We start from the raw sequence: 10,544 nt of genomic DNA, 5'->3' as shown, positions 1-10,544 counted from the left end.
ATTATGGCAGAGTGTGTGTAGATTGCTGAGGGGGAAAATTATTTAATCTATTTTAGAATAAGGCTGTAACGTAACAAAATGTGGAAAAAATCAAGCGGTCTGAATACTTTCCCGAATGCCCTGTATATAAGAACAACATTCATATTCAGTGAGAGGGACAGAACAACATGCATATTCAGTGAGAGGGACAGAACAACATGCATATTCAGGGAGAGGGACAGAACAACATTCATATTCAGTGAGAGGGACAGAACAACATTCATATTCAGTGAGAGGGACAGGACAACATTCATATTCAGTGAGAGGGACAGAACAACATGCATATTCAGTGAGAGGGACAGAACAACATGCATATTCAGTGAGAGGGACAGAACAACATGCATATTCAGTGAGAGGGACAGAACAACATGCATATTCAGTGAGAGGGACAGAACAACGTGCATATTCAGTGAGAGGGACAGAACAACATGCATATTCAGTGAGAGGGACAGAACAACATTCATATTCAGTGAGAGGGACAGAACAACATGCATATTCAGTGAGAGGGACAGAACAACATGCATATTCAGGGAAGGGACAGAACAACATCCATATTCAGTGAGAGGGACCTTAAAAACCTATTTTGCTCTTTGTTAATTGAAAGAGAGAGGACTAGGGAAAGAGGGTTGGGGTGGGGGAAGTGAGGAAACAGAGAGAGAGAGAGAGAGAGAGAGAGAGAGAGAGAGAGAGAGAGAGAGAGAGAGAGAGAGAGAGAGAGAGAGAGACAAAGAGAAAGAGAGAGAGAGAGATAAGAAACAGTGAGAGATAGAATGAGAGAGAGAGTGAGAGAAACAGAGTGAGAAACAGAGCGAGAGAGAGAGAGTGAGAAACAGAGTGAGAAACAGAGAGAGAGAGAGAGAATGAGAGAGAGAGCGAGAGGAACAGAGTGAGAAACAGAGAGCGAGAGAGAGAGAGAAACAGAGGGAGAAACAGAGAGAGAGAGAGAGAGAGAGAGAGAGGGAGAATCTGCACCTGTTGTGTGGGTGGGAGTAAAACGTATCTTTCACCACTAGAGGGCACTAAAACTCTGTGTTTTAGTGCGCGTGTGTGTCTGCACCCACATCCCTTTCCCACTCATGCCTACTTGTGCCTGTATGTCTCTCTCTCTGTGCCACTTACCGATGCCTCGTTCTGACACAGACACCTCGTTAGTGTACCACAGTTAATTAGAACAGCCGCTGCTCTCCCTGCGAGAGGCTATCACTGCTTCTTGATTAGCTATGATTAGCTATGATTAGCATGATTACAAGCTGAGCCTGAGCCACCAACCAGCACACGCACAAACACGCACACGCACACGCACACACGCACACACAAACACAAACACAAACACTGAGCTCAAGGCAAGCAGCAATGACTTTGCCAGATTGACAGCCAGCCCTGTCTCTCCTACTCATACAGCCAGCCCTGTCTCTCCTACTCATAGAGCCAGCCCTGTCTCTCCTACTCATACAGCAAGCCCTGTCTCTCCTACTCATAGAGCCAGCCCTGTCTCTCCTCTACTCATACAGACAGCCTTGTCTCTCCTACTCATAGAACCAGCCCTGTCTCTCCTACTCATACAGCCAGCCCTGTCTCTCCTACTCATACAGCCAGCCCTGTCTCTCCTACTCATACAGCCAGCCCTGTCTCTCCTACTCATAGAGCCAGCCCTGTCTCTCCTCTACTCATACAGCCAGCCTCATGGAATAGTTTATCAGGAGTGAACCAGAGATCAATTAGGATGGTGGATTGATTGAAATCTGTTTATTATGATCATGATCAACAGTAATCTTACTATCCACGTCAGATGTGTGTCTGTCGCTGTAATAGGTAGTTAGTGTGTGTTAGTTAATAAGCCTAGTCCCGAGACAGAACGGTCCGTAGTAATACTGTAACACTGCTGGGTTGAGGTTTCTGTCAATCCACCCAGGCGTAGTGACTGTCTGGTTTGAGGATCAATATTTTTTTTATAACCTAATTTTGTCCTCAAACAGCAGTAGCAAAGAATGTGTCTTCTCCTTTTTGCAACACTGGGTTAAGTTCTCCTCAGTTTGGTCTGTCTTGTATTCTGGGATGTCAGGAGTATGGCAGAACTGTATTCTGGGATGTCAGGAGTATGGCAGAACTGTATTCTGGGAAGTCAGGAGTATGACAGAACTGTATTCTGGGATGTCAGGAGTATGGCAGAACTGGATTCTGGGAAGTCAGGAGTATGGCAGAACTGTATTCTGGGAAGTCAGGAGTATGACAGAACTGGATTCTGGGAAGTCAGGAGTATGGCAGAACTGGATTCTGGGATGTCAGGAGTATGACAGAACTGTATTCTGGGAAGTCAGGAGTATGGCAGAACTGTATTCTGGGATGTCAGGAGTATGGCAGAACTGTATTCTGGGATGTCAGGAGTATGACAGAACTGTATTCTGGGAAGTCAGGAGTATGGCAGAACTGTATTCTGGGGTGTCAGGAGTATGGCAGAACTGTATTCTGGGATGTCAGGAGTATGGTAGAACTGTATTCTGGGATGTCAGGAGTATGGCAGAACTGTATTCTGGGAAGTCAGAACTGTATTCTGGGAAGTCAGGAGTATGGCAGAACTGTATTCTGGGATGTCAGGAGTATGGCAGAACTGTATTCTGGGATGTCAGGAGTATGGCAGAACTGTATTCTGGGAAGTCAGAACTGTATTCTGGGAAGTCAGGAGTATGACAGAACTGTGTTCTGGGATGTCAGGAGTATGGCAGAACTGGATTCTGGGAAGTCAGAACTGTATTCTGGGAAGTCAGAACTGTATTCTGGGAAGTCAGGAGTATGACATAACTGTATTCTGGGAAGTCAGAACTGTATTCTGGGAAGTCAGGAGTATGGCAGAACTGTATTCTGGGAAGTCAGGAGTATGGCAGAACTGTATTCTGGGAAGTCAGGAGTATGGCAGAACTGGATTCTGGGAAGTCAGAACTGTATTCTGGGAAGTCAGAACTGTATTCTGGGAAGTCAGGAGTATGACAGAACTGTGTTCTGGGATGTCAGGAGTATGGCAGAACTGGATTCTGGGAAGTCAGAACTGTATTCTGGGAAGTCAGAACTGTATTCTGGGAAGTCAGGAGTATGACAGAACTGTATTCTGGGATGTCAGGAGTATGGCAGAACTGTATTCTTGGAAGTCAGAACTGTATTCTGGGAAGTCAGGAGTATGGCAGAACTGTATTCTGGGAAGTCAGGAGTATGGCAGAACTGTATTCTGGGAAGTCAGGAGTATGGCAGAACTGTATTCTGGGAAGTCAGGAGTATGGCAGAACTGTATTCTGGGATGTCAGGAGTATGGCAGAACTGTATTCTGGGATGTCAGGAGTATGGCAGAACTGTATTCTGGGAAGTCAGGAGTATGGCAGAACTGGATTCTGGGAAGTCAGGAGTATGGTAGAACTGTATTCTGGGATGTCAGGAGTATGGCAGAACTGGATTCTGGGAAGTCAGAACTGTATTCTGGGAAGTCAGAACTGTATTCTGGGAAGTCAGGAGTATGGCAGAACTGTATTCTGGGAAGTCAGGAGTATGGCAGAACTGTATTCTGGGATGTCAGGAGTATGGCAGAACTGTATTCTGGGATGTCAGGAGTATGGCAGAACTGGATTCTGGGGTGTCAGGAGTATGGCAGAACTGTATTCTGGGATGTCAGGAGTATGGCAGAACTGTATTCTGGGAAGTCAGGAGTATGGCAGAACTGTATTCTGGGATGTCAGGAGTATGGCAGAACTGTATTCTGGGAAGTCAGGAGTATGGCAGAACTGGATTCTGGGAAGTCAGGAGTATGGCAGAACTGTATTCTGGGATGTCAGGAGTATGGTATAACTGTATTCTGGGAAGTCAGGAGTATGGTAGAACTGGATTCTGGGATGTCAGGAGTATGGCAGAACTGTATTCTGGGAAGTCAGGAGTATGGCAGAACTGGATTCTGGGAAGTCAGGAGTATGGTAGAACTGTATTCTGGGAAGTCAGGAGTATGGCAGAACTGTATTCTGGGATGTCAGGAGTATGGCAGAACTGTATTCTGGGAAGTCAGGAGTATGGCAGAACTGGATTCTGGGAAGTCAGGAGTATGGCAGAACTGTATTCTGGGATGTCAGGAGTATGGCAGAACTGTATTCTGGGAAGTCAGGAGTATGGCAGAACTGGATTCTGGGAAGTCAGGAGTATGGTAGAACTGTATTCTGGGAAGTCAGGAGTATGGCAGAACTGTATTCTGGGATGTCAGGAGTATGGCAGAACTGTATTCTGGGAAGTCAGGAGTATGGCAGAACTGGATTCTGGGAAGTCAGGAGTATGACAGAACTGTATTCTGGGAAGTCAGGAGTATGGCAGAACTGTATTCTGGGATGTCAGGAGTATGGCAGAACTGTATTCTGGGAAGTCAGGAGTATGGCAGAACTGGATTCTGGGATGTCAGGAGTATGGCAGAACTGTATTCTGGGAAGTCAGGAGTATGGCAGAACTGGATTCTGGGAAGTCAGGAGTATGGTAGAACTGTATTCTGGGAAGTCAGGAGTATGGCAGAACTGTATTCTGGGATGTCAGGAGTATGGCAGAACTGTATTCTGGGAAGTCAGGAGTATGGCAGAACTGTATTCTGGGATGTCAGGAGTATGGCAGAACTGTATTCTGGGAAGTCAGGAGTATGGCAGAACTGGATTCTGGGAAGTCAGGAGTATGGTAGAACTGTATTCTGGGAAGTCAGGAGTATGGCAGAACTGTATTCTGGGATGTCAGGAGTATGGCAGAACTGTATTCTGGGAAGTCAGGAGTATGGCAGAACTGGATTCTGGGAAGTCAGGAGTATGGCAGAACTGTATTCTGGGAAGTCAGGAGTATGGCAGAACTGTATTCTGGGATGTCAGGAGTATGGCAGAACTGTATTCTGGGAAGTCAGGAGTATGGCAGAACTGTATTCTGGGATGTCAGGAGTATGGTAGAACTGTATTCTGGGAAGTCAGGAGTATGGTAGAACTGTATTCTGGGAAATCAGGAGTATGGCAGAACTGTATTCTGGGAAGTCAGGAGTATGGCAGAACAGGATTCTGGGAAGTCAGGAGTATGGCAGAACTGTATTCTGGGAAGTCAGGAGTATGGCAGAACTGGATTCTGGGAAGTCAGGAGTATGGTAGAACTGTATTCTGGGAAGTCAGGAGTATGGCAGAACTGTGTTCTGTGATGTCAGGAGTATGGCAGAACTGTATTCTGGGAAGTCAGGAGTATGGCAGAACTGTATTCTGGGAAATCAGGAGTATGGCAGAACTGGATTCTGGGATGTCAGGAGTATGACAGAACTGTATTCTGGGAAATCAGGAGTATGGCAGAACTGGATTCTGGGAAGTCAGGAGTATGGCAGAACTGGATTCTGGGAAGTCAGAACTGTATTCTGGGAAGTCAGGAGTATGGCAGAACTGTATTCTGGGATGTCAGGAGTATGGCAGAACTGTATTCTGGGAAGTCAGGAGTATGGCAGAACTGTATTCTGGGATGTCAGGAGTATGGCAGAACTGGATTCTGGGATGTCAGGAGTATGGCAGAACTGTATTCTGGGAAGTCAGGAGTATGGTAGAACTGGATTCTGGGATGTCAGGAGTATGGCAGAACTGTATTCTGGGATGTCAGGAGTATGGCAGAACTGTATTCTGGGATGTCAGGAGTATGGCAGAACTGTATTCTGGGAAGTCAGGAGTATGGTAGAACTGTATTCTGGGAAGTCAGGAGTATGGCAGAACTGTATTCTGGGAAGTCAGGAGTATGGCAGAACTGTATTCTGGGAAGTCAGAACTGTATTCTGGGAAGTCAGAACTGTATTCTGGGAAGTCAGGAGTATGGCAGAACTGTATTCTGGGAAGTCAGGAGTATGGTAGAACTGTATTCTGGGATGTCAGGAGTATGGCAGAACTGTATTCTGGGAAGTCAGGAGTATGGCAGAACTGTATTCTGGGAAGTCAGGAGTATGGTAGAACTGTATTCTGGGAAGTCAGGAGTATGGCAGAACTGGATTCTGGGGTGTCAGGAGTATGGCAGAACTGTATTCTGGGAAGTCAGGAGTATGGTAGAACTGTATTCTGGGAAGTCAGGAGTATGGCAGAACTGTATTCTGGGAAGTCAGGAGTATGGCAGAACTGTATTCTGGGAAGTCAGGAGTATGGCAGAACTGTATTCTGGGATGTCAGGAGTATGGCAGAACTGTATTCTGGGATGTCAGGAGTATGGCAGAACTGGATTCTGGGAAGTCAGGAGTATGGCAGAACTGTATTCTGGGATGTCAGGAGTATGGCAGAACTGTATTCTGGGAAGTCAGAACTGTATTCTGGGATGTCAGGAGTATGGCAGAACTGTATTCTGGGATGTCAGGAGTATGGCAGAACTGTATTCTGGGAAGTCAGGAGTATGGTAGAACTGGATTCTGGGATGTCAGGAGTATGGCAGAACTGTATTCTGGGATGTCAGGAGTATGGCAGAACTGTATTCTGGGAAGTCAGGAGTATGGCAGAACTGTATTCTGGGAAGTCAGGAGTATGACAGAACTGTATTCTGGGATGTCAGGAGTATGGCAGAACTGTATTCTGGGAAGTCAGGAGTATGGCAGAACTGTATTCTGGGAAGTCAGGAGTATGGCAGAACTGTATTCTGGGAAATCAGGAGTATGGTAGAACTGTATTCTGGGAAGTCAGGAGTATGGCAGAACTGTATTCTGGGAAATCAGGAGTATGGCAGAACTGTATTCTGGGAAATCAGGAGTATGGTAGAACTGTATTCTGGGAAGTCAGGAGTATGGTAGAACTGTATTCTGGGAAATCAGGAGTATGGCAGAACTGTATTCTGGGAAGTCAGGAGTATGGTAGAACTGTATTCTGGGAAGTCAGAACTGTATTCTGGGAAGTCAGGAGTATGGCAGAACTGTATTCTGGGAAGTCAGGAGTATGGCAGAACTGTATTCTGGGAAGTCAGGAGTATGGCAGAACTGTATTCTGGGAAATCAGGAGTATGGCAGAACTGTATTCTGGGATGTCAGGAGTATGGCAGAACTGTATTCTGGGAAGTCAGGAGTATGGCAGAACTGTATTCTGGGATGTCAGGAGTATGGCAGAACTGTATTCTGGGAAGTCAGGAGTATGGCCGAACTGTATTCTGGGAAGTCAGGAGTATGGCAGAACTGTATTCTGGGAAGTCAGGAGTATGGCAGAACTGTATTCTGGGATGTCAGGAGTATGGCAGAACTGTATTCTGGGAAGTCAGGAGTATGGCAGAACTGTATTCTGGGAAGTCAGGAGTATGGCAGAACTGGATTCTGGGAAGTCAGAGTATGGCAGAACTGTATTCTGGGTCCAGGCCAGGCAGAGAACACCCGTTGGGTTGCTATGGAGATAGACAGGAGAACAGAGGATGAGCTTAGCATCATGATTGGCTGACAGATGCAGTTGTTATGATGACACAAGGGAAACAGTCACTGCTTCACCATTCTGTATAATTGTATATATGTATATATAGGTATCTCAGGTGGGTTAGGATGGGCTCCTGGTAAGAGCTGGAGCGGAATTCAGTGGAATGGTATCAGATACATCAAACACATTGGTTTCCATGGTTTCCAGGTGTTTGGTGCACCGTTCCAGCCGTTATTATGAGCCGTCCTCCCCTCAGCAGCCTCCTCTGGTGAGTACGGTTGGAACAAAAAAGGCCCCAGACACAAGTAGAAACAGTATGATCATGACAGAAGAATAGGTTAGGGAGAATTAGTTAGGGGGAATAGGTTAGGGGGAATAGGTTAGGGAGAATAAGTTAGGGGGAATAAGTTAGGGGGAATAAGTTAGGGAGAATAGGTTAGGGAGAATAGGTTAGGGAGAATAAGTTAGGGAGAATAGGTCAGGGAGAATACGTTAGGGGGAATAAGTTAGGGAGAATAGGTTAGGGAGAATAAATTAGGGAGAATTAGTTAGGGAGAATTAGTTAGGGGGAATTAGTTAGGGAGAATAGGTTAGGGAGAATAGGTTAGGGAGAATTAGTTAGGGAGAATTAGTTAGTATGAATTAGTTAGGGATAATTAGTTAGGGGGAATTAGTTAGGGAGAATAGGTTAGGGAGAATTAGTTAGGGAGAATTAGTTAGGGAGAATAGGTTAGGGAGAATAGGTTAGGGAGAATTAGTTAGGGGGAATAGGTTAGGGGGAATAGGTTAGGGAGAATAGGTTAGGGAGAATAGGTTAGGGAGAATAAATTAGGGAGAATGGGTTAGGGGAACGTCCTTTGTCACAGCAGTGATCTTCAGGTTTCCCACTTTGCTGTTGTTTAACCGTTTGGTTACCACGACAAAAGCTGTCCTTCAGGGTTACAGGTGAGAGGTTAGGTAGGTTGGAGGTAGACGACGCAGGAGATCACGGCCATGCTTTCTGCTCGCGGGTGCTGGGAATTGTCTCGACATTTTCCAGGATCTACACTTCCCGAACTCTTACGCCTCAGAGCGACGACAGGTGTCGATTGGATGTTGTTGAATAGCGACATAAGCAGACCTCCGGAGACGAACAGATCATTAGCTGAAGAAAAGTCTTTATAAATCCCCAATCAGCTGCACATCCACTTAACAGTCCTTTGATAAAAGGTCGCGGCAACATGATTCTGTAAGGCTTACAGCTTGGAGAAATTCTCACAGATCTCAGTACATTAACGTGTCTGTCAATGCAGCTCAAGTCACCGTCATACAAGACCACTGATCCTGAGGGCTCAGTCACCTTGGAGAGACATTCTATACTGTAAACCGTGTGTTTCCATGTTCAGTGTGTGTGTGTGTGTGTGTGGTTGTGTGTGTGTGTGTGTGTGTAGCAGATGTCTTTGTGACATCAGCACATTTATGCAAACTCCTCTATGAGCAACGCAAGGTAAACAAGGATGTGCTGTCACCGTGGATACCAGGCTGGAACACGGAACACAGCTCGTGTTTGAGGAGAGGGAAGTGATGAAAGCGTGTACAATACCACACACAATGTTCTGATGTCACCCAACCAACAAAAAAAAAAAAACAACAGGCTAATTTTTTAACAAAATGAAAAACGTGTTGAAGCTTTCAAACAAACCCTCCTTGATATGATCTCACTGGAGGAGATATAGAGGGGTTATAGCGGTAGTGGAACACTTGTGAAGATCACAAGAGGCAACCGTTTCTGTTCCTCTTTACCCTGCTAAAGCCTGTAATCCGTTACTATTCAGCCCTATTTCTGTATTTATTGTTCTCTAGGAGATTTAAGCAACGTACATCAAACAGTCAGAGGTAACTGTGTAGACTTACGACAGTGTTGTTGATGGAAACGGATGGGGAATAGCAAGCAGTGGATGCTAAAGGAAGCCAAGCTTCCCCAAATATTTGACCAATTAAAAAATATATATATATTAAATATGTTCTCTTTCGTCTCTGTGTTTTCATAATTTTCGGTATATTCGCAAATGGCTGAATCTCACCAGAAAAAATCATCCGTGGGAGGGAAATATGTAGCCCATGTATCTGATGCTGTCTAAAACGAAGGAAACGTGGAGACCATGTATCTGAGAATCCTGCATCATAAAATAATGAGAATCCTGCATCATAAAATAATGAGAATCCTGCATCATAAAAGAATGAGAATCCTGCATCGTAAAATAATGAGAATCCTGCATCGTAAAAGAATGAGAATCCTGCATCATAAAAGAATGAGAATCCTGCATCGTAACAGAATGAGAATCTTGCATCGTAAAAGAATGAGAATCCTGCATCGTAAAGGAATGAGAATTCTGCATCGTAATAGAATGAGAATTCTGCATCGTAATAGAATGAGAATCCTGCATCGTAAAGGAATGAGAATCCTGCATCGTAATAGAATGAGAATCCTGCATTGTAATAGTATGAGAATCCTGCATCATAATGGAATGAGAATCCTGCATCATAAAGGAATGAGAATCCTGCATCGTAAAGGAATGAGAATCATGTATCGTAAAGGAATGAGAATCCTGCATCATAATGGAATGAGAATCCTGCATCGTAAAGGAATGAGAATCATGTATCGTAAAGGAATGAGAATCCTGCATCATAATGGAATGAGAATCCTGCATCATAAAGGAATGAAAATCCTGCATCATAATGGAATGAGAATCCTGCATCGTAAAGGAATGAGAATCATGTATCGTAAAGGAATGAGAATCCTACATCATAATGGAATGAGAATCCTGCATCATAATGGAATGAGAATCATGTATCGTAAAGGAATGAGAATCCTGCATCGTAAAGGAATGAGAATCATGTATCGTAAAGGAATGAGAATCCTGCATCATAATGGAATGAGAATCCTGCATCATAATGGAATGAGAATCCTGCATCATAAAGGAATGAAAATCCTGCATCATAAAGGAATGAGAATCCTGCATCGTAAAGGAATGAGAATCCTGCATCGTAAAGGAATGAGAATCCTGCATCGTAAAGGAATGAGAATCCTGCATCGTAAAGGAATGAGAATCCTACATCGTAAAGGAA

The sequence above is a fragment of the Oncorhynchus mykiss genome, chromosome 21, assembly GCF_013265735.2.
Source record: "Oncorhynchus mykiss isolate Arlee chromosome 21, USDA_OmykA_1.1, whole genome shotgun sequence".
Classification (NCBI taxonomy): Eukaryota; Metazoa; Chordata; class Actinopteri; order Salmoniformes; family Salmonidae; genus Oncorhynchus; species Oncorhynchus mykiss.
This window is presented reverse-complemented; position numbering follows the sequence as displayed.